Source organism: Camelus dromedarius, chromosome 36 (genome assembly GCF_036321535.1).
Source record: "Camelus dromedarius isolate mCamDro1 chromosome 36, mCamDro1.pat, whole genome shotgun sequence".
NCBI classification, from domain to species: Eukaryota; Metazoa; Chordata; class Mammalia; order Artiodactyla; family Camelidae; genus Camelus; species Camelus dromedarius.
In genome coordinates this window covers 580,910-587,910 of record NC_087471.1, presented here as the reverse complement: position 1 = coordinate 587,910, position 7,001 = coordinate 580,910, and the positions used below count along the sequence as shown (strand labels likewise).

General features: G+C 42.5%; 1 non-coding gene across 1 annotated transcript; it reads left to right on the top strand.

The window, feature by feature from the left end:
- Positions 1-6,689: 6,689 nt before the first annotated feature.
- On the top strand, positions 6,690-6,796 carry LOC116149922 (U6 spliceosomal RNA). Its single transcript, XR_004133542.1, has one exon. It is a non-coding gene; the product is annotated as a U6 spliceosomal RNA (small nuclear RNA).
- The last annotated feature ends 205 nt before the right edge of the window (positions 6,797-7,001 follow it).

The following is a 7,001-nucleotide window of genomic DNA, read 5'->3' as shown; positions in this document are numbered from 1 at the left end:
ACGCAAAAATTCTAAATTTAATTTTAGACGATCAGTCCAGCAATGCAACTGATTCTCAGAATTTGTGGATTCACCCACAACTCCCTCATCAATAGTCGAGGAGGGCCAGTGACATATTTGTCTCCTGGTACGCACTTTCCAGCTGAGGTTCAACGGAGAGACACCGTCTCTTCTAAATTCAGCTCTCAAGCTGCAAACAAGTGCCCTTTTTGCAGCAGGTTTACTGCTGCTTCAAAACATTTTTCTTCGTTATGCTGATTGTGGTGACGATTCCATAGGCGTCTATGTCAAAACTTAAACTGCGTACTTTCAATATATACAGGTCTTATATTGTATGTCGGTATTTTATTATATCTCAATAAAGCTGTCTTTAAGTCAATGAGATGCCAGTAGAGCTGTTCCCCAAGTTAAAATTCATAGGTTTTTTACCTTGCTTTATGCTGCTAAATGAGAAATAATGATGTAATTTAATACAAAATTAGTCCCCAGAAATAAGAAAAATAAACATTAACCAAAAAGGGAATCAATGAAAAACCAAAAGCAGTAAATGCAGGGGGGGGGGGTCAGTAAGAACAAAAGACAGCTGACAAATCTCAGACTTGTTCACCGCAGATGCCAGCGAAAGGCTGCTGCAGGCGCGTTAATTAGAAAACGAGGCAAAAATAAACACAGAAAATGAGCACTGTGTCCACAGGTCATGAAAAAGACGTTTAATAGGACATGCTTACTGATCTGTGCTAATAACTCTGAAATCTTGAATAAATAGACGATTTTCTGGGAAAATATAAATTAGAAAATTTGATCTGCTAAGAGATTAACAAAACGGACACGCCTTTATCTAGAATCACGGAGGAAAAAAAGAGAGAAGTTTCTGATAAAAGTTGAAGTTAAAGAGGAGAAATGACATTAGACACAACACGAAGTCTGAAGGGACCAACAAAAGCAAAGGAAATTGTGAAAATTCTTGAAGTGCTACGCTCACGTTGCCAAGCCCAGGTTCTTTTCTGCTTTCAAAGAAGGTATGATTCTGAGGGTATTTGTATTGTTTGGAGGCTGTAGGAGGACAAGAGGCTTCCAGGTTTACACGATGAAACTGACACGATAGTGACTTCAATACTTCACCAGGGGAAGGGGGAGAATAAAGACACAGAGTTTGGCAGAATGAATACCCCTGTGGAACAGGTAGAAATCTTTAGGTTTAGAGATGTCGAGAAGTTCATCTCAAGCCACGTATCAGGCCAGAAACAGAGCTGGCATTTGAATCTGAGTAAAGCAGAGCTCAAACCTAAATTCTCAACTGCTATTTAGCAGTTAAAAATAAGAAATATTCCCTTTCAAGTCAGGATAAGACCAGGACACTCACTTGGAGCCCTACTGTTTAGCGTTGTTCTAAATACTACGCCAACGCAATTAAATAAGAGGAAGTAAGACTAACGTGAACGGGAGAGGATAAAACGAATATAATTAATTGATGTGATTCTTTACCTGGAAAACCATGATGGCAACTATGTAGCCCCAAATGTTTGGGCAGAAATAGGAATGATGATGGGGGTAGTAAGATGTACTGAGGGATATGTGGGACCAGCTAGAAAATTTTAAGGGAAAAAAATGAAAGAAGTGAGCCCGGCCGTATCTTTTTAGCAACAATGTATTACAACGCTACTGTGTGAGGATGCAGATTTGCCCCGGGATAGCCTGACAGACGGAGGTGCTACCTCTACCCTGCACAACAGCACAGACTGAAAGCCCAGAAACAGCTCCGAAGGCGGCGAGAACTCCGCGTACGAAAGCTGGCGTTGCAGATGCAGTTGTGTTTGTGTGCGGGAAGAAAGCTTGTCATTTGGAAACCTGCAGAAATGCTTACCACCTACCTTATTCCAAGATAAATTTCAGAGAAATAAAAAAAATTGAACAGAAAAAAATAAGCCATAAAAAGTACTATAAACCAAACAGGTGAATTTTATAGATCTCCCCAAATTAGGAAAATACTTTCTAAACATGCTGTGAATTCCAGGCATCACAAAGGAAAAGACTGGCACGTTGGGCTTCATAAAAACGCCCTGCAGAGTAACCAAGGAAATAGAAAAATACCAGGAAGCAAAAGTTACTTGTGTTACATGTAACAAAGAGGGAATTCCTTCTTATGTAAAAGGCTCATACAAATCAATAAGAGGATGACGAACAAATCCTTTAGAACTCGGCCTGCAGAGGATGGGAACAAGCAGTTCACAGAAAAAGAAATGGCAGTGACCGTAAACACATGAATAGAGGCTCAGCGTCACCACTAAGTTAGCAGATGCAAATCTGAACAGTGACAAGACACCGTTTTGTGACCATCAGATTAAATGACTGACCTTGCCTAGCGCTGGCAAGGGCCTGGCTAACCTTTTCCACGGGAATGTAAATTGGTATCTCTTTCTTCAGAGACTCATTTCTCAATAATTTTCAAAATGTTAAATATGCATGGCCTTTGACCCAGCAACTCCATTTCTTACAGAATTTATCCTATAGAAATATGGTACTGGCATAACTGTGCGAACACAGACACACACACACACACACACACACCCCCCGCTGTGGTAAACACATTGATTTCAGGAGCTATTAAGTAATTTACTCTTTTCCTTAGATGTGAAAAACTTCAGTAGCGTTTTGAAATGGAATTGAATGCAAGCCGTACGCATCTCTTAAGCAAGGTGTTGTGTGCTTGAGAATAATTCCCAGTTAGCATGCAACCTGGTTGATGACTTCACCGGAGGTGCGTGATTGCCGGCTTCTTTTGTGCAAACTGAGAAAACCACCAGCGCTTCCTGGTCAGGCGGAGGGCACTCATTTACTTCTGGGAAAAGAAAGACACAGCATTTTGTAACTACTTGCTCAGGGACCGCAGACACAGGAATGCTTTTGTGAAACGCTCCGTGGATATCCGGCAGCAGCTGTGTGGTCCCAGCGCCTGGGAATGAGAGCTGTGAGGCTGGGGGGAATTTCTTTGAGATAAGGAGCTGCGCATTAGTGATGCGCTGGTGCTCCGTGGCAAAGCCAGAGCTCTTTCTGGGAAGAGAACTCCTGCAGCCTGAGTTCATTAGCAACACAGTCTGAGAGATCTGACTCAGGTCCAGAGGCTGAGGGCCCCAAACGTGCAGGGAAACAAGAGAACCCTTCACATATTTGAGGAAATTAAAACATGCTTTCCGTTTAGTTTTCAGTGTAAAAAAAATGAATTGTGAAATACTGTGCTTATGGTCTTTAAAAGAGTTCAAAATAGGGGCTTGTTAAATTTGCTGGAACTTGATCTTGTTTAGATGCTAAATAAACAATAACCAATATTAATGAACAAACATCTGAAGATTGCTGTATTTGTCAAAGCAGAGGGCTGGCGTTTAAAACGACCCTATCACACTTTCTGCAAAGTGAATTCCTTTGGGGCTGTCTCAAGCAGCCCTTTCCATCGAGGCAGGGCAACAACTGGGCTTCTTAGGCTATTTGCCAAGAGCCAGTCAATTTTTTTTATTGGAGTATAGTCAGTTACAATTTGTCAATTTCTGGTGCACAGCACAGTGTCCCAGCCATGCATATATACACACACACACACACACATATTAGTTTTCATGTTCTTTTTCATTAAAGGTTATTACAAGATATTGAATATAGTTCCCTGTGCTGTACAGAAGAACATTTTGTTATCCATTTTTATACATAGTGGTTATCATTTGCAAATCTCAAACTCCCAAATTTTCCCTTCCCACCCCTTTTCCCCTGGTGACCATAAGATGGGTTACTAAGTCTGCAAGTCCGTTTCTGTTTTGTAGATGAGTTCATTTGTGTCCTTTATCTTTTCTTTTCCTTTGTTTTTTAGATTCCACATATGAGTGATATCACATGGCATTTTTCTTTCTCTTTCTGGAACTCTAATTCAAAAAGATACATGCACCCCAATGTTCATAGCAGCACTGTATACAATAGCCAAGACATGAAAGCAACCTAAATGTCCATTGACAGACGACTGGATAAAGAAGATGTGGTATATTTACACAATGGAATACTACTCAGCCATAAAAAAGAATAAAACAATGCTATTTGCAGTAACACGGGTGGACCTGGAGATCATCACTGTAAGTGAAGTGAGCCGGAGTCAGTCAGTCAATTTCGAATGAAATGCCATCATTGTGCTCTGCACATGAGGGGTTATTTCCTCACGTACTTAAACAAGCCTCCCTGGACTCGTGGAGATAAACAGACACACTATTACCAGAATACGATTTTTTTGTGAACACTAATTATTTGCTGACAGTGTGTAAGCTTTGGCCATGCCAGGAGATGGCAAGTGTGAGGCATCGTAAGATGAAAAATAACTGTAACCCACACAAACCTGGGCCATCCAGCTCTTCTCTTTGGGACAGACTCCCTGAGCACCCAGCTGCACCACTCCCAACCCCAGCACCCAACCACCCAGCTCCGGAACCCTGATGCCAAACGTGGGTCTTCAACGTGGGCCTTTCCTGAGGGGCAGCCAGTGTGCGTGAGGAGGGGTGCCCGGAAATCCTCTTCTGACACCCCCATCTCAAGGGCCCATCTCTGTATCCCTTCCCTCCACCCCCGGGGGGCCCAACCTCCACCTGCTCAGGAACAGTGACTCCCTTCTCCACTTCCTCCTTCAACCCCTGCATCTCATGCACCCCCAGACAGCTCCAAGCAACTTCTCCATTCCTCACGTGGGAGCCTCTGTTCTTTCTTTGCTTCTTTAATTCAGCTCATCAACTCGTTTCATTTCTCTGCCAAACAGAAACCGGCCGATGAGGAGAAAACTGACTGCCCCTTAGACAGCAGGGAGGGGAATGGTTATACATACAGTTATTTTGTTTTTTTCTCCTCTGTCAAAGAGTAAAAAGTTTCTTGTCTTCCTTTCATTTTTTGAACACTTGCCACATGGTAGGGATGGCATGGGGGCAAGTTTGACTAAAACACAATTTTTGTCCTTGAGGATTTGACCATTTCCAGCTTTGACAACTTGGACAAACCTCTAGGACAAAAAAGAAGGGGGGAGGGAGAAGGGGAGAGGAGGAGGGGGAGGAGAAAGAAGGAAGAAGAAGGAGCAGGAGACAAGTCGTTGGTCTAAATAAAGTTGGTTTCTGCTCCATCTTTCGAAAGCTTCCCCCATGAGACTCTCTCCACACTGGCAATCTCAGGGTTCCTTTGGAGTTCCTTTGGAGTTCCCTTCAGAAGCCTTTGCCTTAACCTTGAGACAAGGAGCTACGTGTTCCCGCCTTGACCTTTTGTGTGATGCTACGATATGGTTTCCCAGGAGTTGAGATTATAACTTATCTGTAAGTCAACCAAAACAGATGGTCAATTCTAGGACACTTCTCCTCTTCTCTGACTTTTCAACAAGAGAAGAAACATACATTTATCTTCTAACTTGCTAGAGCATGGTTGAATTTTGAACAGAATCATAAGATTTTAGTCAAACAATGAGTTGCAAGTCTAGTACTCATAATAACATTTGAACTGCTGTTGTCTCCTTTTTAAAACAAAATTCACGGGGGGAGGGTAGAGCTCAGTGGTACACTGTATGCTGAGCACGCACGAGGCCCGGGGTTCGATCCCCGATACCTCCATATAAATAAATAAATAAATACCCTAGTTATCTCCCTCCCCCCACCAAAAAATTTTAAAAAAACCAAATTCATAATAAGCACCAGTGCTTAGAACATTTCCTTAGGCGTTGCCATTTGGCCACTGACATGCTTAGAGCGCAGACAAAGAAGCATCAGTGAGTGAGTGAGCAGAGTCCTAGACGGGAAGGAACGTGAGGCCACACACGTGCGTTACTCCCTGTAGTATCCTCAGCTTGGAGCGTCTGCCTGGCACGTGTGGTCCCTTCAATAATTACTTTGTTTAATGAATGAATAAATGAAAAAAAAAAAGGAATCTGAGATTTCTACTCTCTGTTTCCTTGCTTTTCATAATCCCAGCACACTCCATGCGAAGAATCCTTTCGAATATAAAAGTCAAAATGTAATCTTTATCCTCCGTACGCAGCTTCTTGGCTACTGTTACTGGAGACGCAGGCGGGCATGGAGAAACGCCTCGGGAATGAATGGCATGCTGGATGCTGGGTTTTAACCCAAAAGATCAACGGTTAGCATTCTCTTCCTGTGGACGAGATGGTCAAAGGGTGGTGATGACGAGAACTATGTTAGGAAGCTCTTTCTGCAGAATATGTGGCTTAATTTTGCCACACTCTTTCCCCTGGACAGGGCAGTGGTGTCCTCGGTCAGTAACTCAGTTTCCTTAAGCAATGCTGGGCACGGTCCGTGTTAATGCGCACTGGTAGGAAGTATGTGATGTGTGGTTGTAATTGCTCAATTGTAAATATCATAAACCTAAACATCTACTGCTCCACTTTGCTGTTTTTTAGGTCATGCTTCCCAAAATTTTAAGGCTTGTGTAAGTTTTGAGATGAATCATGACGTTTCCTGCGTGTAAATTTTGAAATTCTGGAGACTGTTCCAGATGGAGTGTCCACTTGGCTGCACACTTTCACAAGCATCAATGTGAAGACCCCGGGAGCACCACACGCAGTTAGAAACCTGGTCTTTGCTCACAAAGGAAAGAAATAGTAACAGTCACTTAATATGCAGGGTAATCCCCTTTTAGTAAACAAACATTTAATTAAAAAATCAAAACAGGTGCTCGCTTTGGCAGCCCATGCAATAAAACTGGAATGATGCAGAGAAGGTTAGCATGGCCCCAGTGCAAGGAGGACACACAGATTTGTGAAGTGTTCCATATTTTTCAATTGGGAGTTTGGGACCGACAGGTACACATTATTATATACAGAACGGATACACAACAAGGACCTACCGTATAGCATGGGGAACTGTATTCGATTTCTCATAATGACATATAATGGAGAAGACTCTGAAAAGAAAAAATACATACATGTATATGCATTTCTGAACTGGTTGGCTGCACACCTGAAACTAACACTGTAAATTAAC